Here is a 5000-nt window from a genome sequence, read left to right on the forward strand (position 1 = left end):
TACGTTGTGCCTTAACCTAACCTACGTTGTGCCTTAACCTAACCTACGTTGTGCCTTAACCTAACCTACGTTGTGCCTTAACCTAACCTACGTTGTGCCTTAACCTAACCTATGTTGTGCCTTAACCTAACCTATGTTGTGCCTTAACCTAACCTATGTTGTGCCTTAACCTAACCTATGTTGTGCCTTAACCTAACCTATGTTGTGCCTTAACCTAACCTATGTTGTGCCTTAACCTAACCTATGTTGTGCCTTAACCTAACCTATGTTGTGCCTTAACCTAACCTATGTTGTGCCTTAACCTAACCTACGTTGTGCCTTAACCTAACCTACGTTGTGCCTTAACCTAACCTACGTTGTGCCTTAACCTAACCTACGTTGTGCCTTAACCTAACCTACGTTGTGCCTTAACCTAACCTACGTTGTGCCTTAACCTAACCTACGTTGTGCCTTAACCTAACCTACGTTGTGCCTTAACCTAACCTACGTTGTGCCTTAACCTAACCTACGTTGTGCCTTAACCTAACCTACGTTGTGCCTTAACCTAACCTACGTTGTGCCTTAACCTAACCTACGTTGTGCCTTAACCTAACCTACGTTGTGCCTTAACCTAACCTACGTTGTGCCTTAACCTAACCTACGTTGTGCCTTAACCTAACCTACGTTGTGCCTTAACCTAACCTACGTTGTGCCTTAACCTAACCTACGTTGTGCCTTAACCTAACCTACGTTGTGCCTTAACCTAACCTACGTTGTGCCTTAACCTAACCTACGTTGTGCCTTAACCTAACCTACGTTGTGCCTTAACCTAACCTACGTTGTGCCTTAACCTAACCTATGTTGTGCCTTAACCTAACCTATGTTGTGCCTTAACCTAACCTATGTTGTGCCTTAACCTAACCTATGTTGTGCCTTAACCTAACCTATGTTGTGCCTTAACCTAACCTATGTTGTGCCTTAACCTAACCTATGTTGTGCCTTAACCTAACCTATGTTGTGCCTTAACCTAACCTATGTTGTGCCTTAACCTAACCTATGTTGTGCCTTAACCTAACCTACGTTGTGCCTTAACCTAACCTACGTTGTGCCTTAACCTAACCCATATTGTACCTTAACCTAACCCATATTGTACCTTAACCTAACCCATATTGTACCTTAACCTAACCCATATTGTACCTTAACCTAACCCATATTGTACCTTAACGTAACCTAATTTGTGCCTTAACGTAACCTAATTTGTGCCTTAACGTAACCTAATTTGTGCCTTAACGTAACCTAATTTGTGCCTTAACGTAACCTAATTTGTGCCTTAACGTAACCTAATTTGTGCCTTAACGTAACCTAATTTGTGCCTTAACGTAACCTAATTTGTGCCTTAACGTAACCTAATTTGTGCCTTAACGTAACCTAATTTGTGCCTTAACGTAACCTAATTTGTGCCTTAACGTAACCTAATTTGTGCCTTAACGTAACCTAATTTGTGCCTTAACGTAACCTAATTTGTGCCTTAACGTAACCTAATTTGTGCCTTAACGTAACCTAATTTGTGCCTTAACGTAACCTAATTTGTGCCTTAACGTAACCTAATTTGTGCCTTAACGTAACCCATGTTGTGCCTTAACGTAACCCATGTTGTGCCTTAACGTAACCCAATTTGTGCCTTAACGTAACCCATGTTGTGCCTTAACCTAACCTATATTGTGCCTCAACCTAACCTATATTGCGCCTTAACCTGACGCACGTTGTCGCTGAACCTGCTCTGTAATTGTTATGCAACTCGTTAAATTAGTGTAGTGTTGCCTAACCGCAACCCTCGCAATATAGTTCGCTATTCGCACTGCCCGGTCCCCTGTGTATCGCGTCATGTTAAACACCTTGCAGGTGTTGCTGACTTTCCACATGCTCCTGCTATACACTGTAATGTGGATAGCAGCAGGACGTACATGCCCCCCCCCCTTCCCCCCTGCCTTCGCAAGCTGGTCGTTGAGAAGTTTGCATGTTCAATGCCCTTCGCATGCCGACGTACTCAGCCTACGTTGTGGTACGGCCTGTCACCTGTCCGCCGATGTACGCAAAACCCACAAACTGTACTGCACATTGGTCCGTATGTACTGAATGATACATCGTGGCACATGTGTGACCGTACGACGACTGCGCCTAGCAACGGCAGACCATACAGTCCAAATATTGTGCACGCAGCTACGTGTCGTCTCCCTATAAGAGCTGGATTGCAGTGTGGTACGCCATTCAGACGTGTGGGAGGAACGGACGCCCTGGATGGCGATCAGCATGAGCAGTCTGTTGATGTAGTGGAGCGTGTATTCGGACGTAGTCGTCTCTTCTCACACACCGTGATAGCATGTTGCACCGCGTTCCACATCTGCGACATCCTGCAGAGGCCGGCTGACAGTCGTTCGCGCAATGGACACCGCATACGTACGGGGGCTACCTTCCACGTGTTCTCGAGGCGTGCACATGTTGTTGCGTCTATGTGGGCAGACGTAGTGTGTTGTGACACCTGACACAGGCATGCAATACTCGTTGCAAATGGCGATGGACGTCTACGTTTGCTGGTGACGTTACGCAAATGAACAACAGGTAACCCGTTGTGGTGCGGTTGTTCTCGCTAGAGGTGAATCAGTGTTGGCGACGATCGGTCGAGCTATTAACCGGTTGTTTCAGGGATACCCACCATGCCCACGAACGTGAAAGGGGACCCACCATGCCCACGAACGCGAAAGGGGATCTGGGTGTGAGGCGATACGCGGCGGTGGCTGGGTGGGACCGTCCCCGGCCGGTGAGGGGGGGCCGCCCGGCGTGCTGGCAGCGCGGTGCGTGGGCGCACGCGCTACAGCCGGCTGGTGGGGGCGGCCAGTGGCAGGCGCGCCGGCCGACGGACGCGGCAGGCGGCGCAGCTGCGCGCCGGCGCCCCCTGCTCGCGGCGCCTTGCGGCCAAAGTAGGTCCTCGCGGGCCCGGTGCGAAGCGCGGTGGCCATCTGCAGTGTGCTGGTCCGATTGAGGACTGTGTGCGCTGAGGATGCGCCGCCGCCCGGCGCTCGGCGCCGCGACGCCGTCTGCTGCTCGGTCGCCCCAGCGGTTCTCGCAGGTGGTTTGTATCGCAGCTGTGCGGACGTGTTGGCGCGTGCGCTGTGCTGGGAGAGTTCGCTTCGGCACCCAAGTGGGGCTTTTGTCCTTCTGTGGCGCTGGCGTTGGAGCTGCCGGTCACCGTAGGTGGCGCGTGTTGTCTCCCGCCGGCAATGCCACGACAGCACGCTCCCGGGCCTCTGTCGGCAGCGGCAAGCTCAGTTGGGAGCACGGGTGGTCGCACCTAAAGCGTCTACTCGCCTAACTCCGGGCGATTGCGCCTCTCTCGAACCCGACCAAGTACTTAGGACGGCGCTGCGCGCCGCCGGGACCTGAGAGGGTTTCGAGGTGTGTTGTGCAGGGGAGCTCAGCCTCCTCCTGTTTGCAGAATAATTGAGCGGACGCTTGCGTGTTCGCGCGGGCCCCCGGGACACACTCCCGGGCGGCCGGCTGCTCAGCTCTAGTTGACGCAGCTCCCTGGTTGATCCTGCCAGTAGTCATATGCTTGTCTCAAAGATTAAGCCATGCATGTCTCAGTACAAGCCGCATTAAGGTGAAACCGCGAATGGCTCATTAAATCAGTTATGGTTCCTTAGATCGTACCCACGTTACTTGGATAACTGTGGTAATTCTAGAGCTAATACATGCAAACAGAGTCCCGACCAGAGATGGAAGGGACGCTTTTATTAGATCAAAACCAATCGGTCGGCTCGTCCGGTCCGTTTGCCTTGGTGACTCTGAATAACTTTGGGCTGATCGCACGGTCCTCGTACCGGCGACGCATCTTTCAAATGTCTGCCTTATCAACTGTCGATGGTAGGTTCTGCGCCTACCATGGTTGTAACGGGTAACGGGGAATCAGGGTTCGATTCCGGAGAGGGAGCCTGAGAAACGGCTACCACATCCAAGGAAGGCAGCAGGCGCGCAAATTACCCACTCCCGGCACGGGGAGGTAGTGACGAAAAATAACGATACGGGACTCATCCGAGGCCCCGTAATCGGAATGAGTACACTTTAAATCCTTTAACGAGTATCTATTGGAGGGCAAGTCTGGTGCCAGCAGCCGCGGTAATTCCAGCTCCAATAGCGTATATTAAAGTTGTTGCGGTTAAAAAGCTCGTAGTTGGATTTGTGTCCCACGCTGTTGGTTCACCGCCCGTCGGTGTTTAACTGGCATGTATCGTGGGACGTCCTGCCGGTGGGGCGAGCCGAAGGCGTGCGACCGCCTCGTGCGTGCTCGTGCGTCCCGAGGCGGACCCCGTTGAAATCCTACCAGGGTGCTCTTTATTGAGTGTCTCGGTGGGCCGGCACGTTTACTTTGAACAAATTAGAGTGCTTAAAGCAGGCAAGCCCGCCTGAATACTGTGTGCATGGAATAATGGAATAGGACCTCGGTTCTATTTTGTTGGTTTTCGGAACCCGAGGTAATGATTAATAGGGACAGGCGGGGGCATTCGTATTGCGACGTTAGAGGTGAAATTCTTGGATCGTCGCAAGACGAACAGAAGCGAAAGCATTTGCCAAGTATGTTTTCATTAATCAAGAACGAAAGTTAGAGGTTCGAAGGCGATCAGATACCGCCCTAGTTCTAACCATAAACGATGCCAGCCAGCGATCCGCCGCAGTTCCTCCGATGACTCGGCGGGCAGCCTCCGGGAAACCAAAGCTTTTGGGTTCCGGGGGAAGTATGGTTGCAAAGCTGAAACTTAAAGGAATTGACGGAAGGGCACCACCAGGAGTGGAGCCTGCGGCTTAATTTGACTCAACACGGGAAACCTCACCAGGCCCGGACACCGGAAGGATTGACAGATTGATAGCTCTTTCTTGATTCGGTGGGTGGTGGTGCATGGCCGTTCTTAGTTGGTGGAGCGATTTGTCTGGTTAATTCCGATAACGAACGAGACTCTAGCCTGCTA

The 5000-nt window shown here is 51.5% G+C and overlaps 1 non-coding gene across 1 annotated transcript in view; it reads left to right on the top strand.

The window, feature by feature from the left end:
- The first annotated feature begins 3558 nt into the window (after nucleotides 1-3558).
- LOC126444835 (small subunit ribosomal RNA) overlaps nucleotides 3559-5000 on the top strand; it is a 1909-nt gene continuing 467 nt past the window's right edge. Inside the window, exon 1 of the ribosomal RNA XR_007582781.1 lies at nucleotides 3559-5000. This exon is cut by the window's right edge and continues 467 nt beyond it. This is a non-coding gene — a ribosomal RNA (small subunit ribosomal RNA).

The sequence above is a fragment of the Schistocerca serialis genome, unplaced genomic scaffold (assembly GCF_023864345.2).
Source record: "Schistocerca serialis cubense isolate TAMUIC-IGC-003099 unplaced genomic scaffold, iqSchSeri2.2 HiC_scaffold_303, whole genome shotgun sequence".
Lineage (NCBI taxonomy): Eukaryota > Metazoa > Arthropoda > Insecta > Orthoptera > Acrididae > Schistocerca > Schistocerca serialis.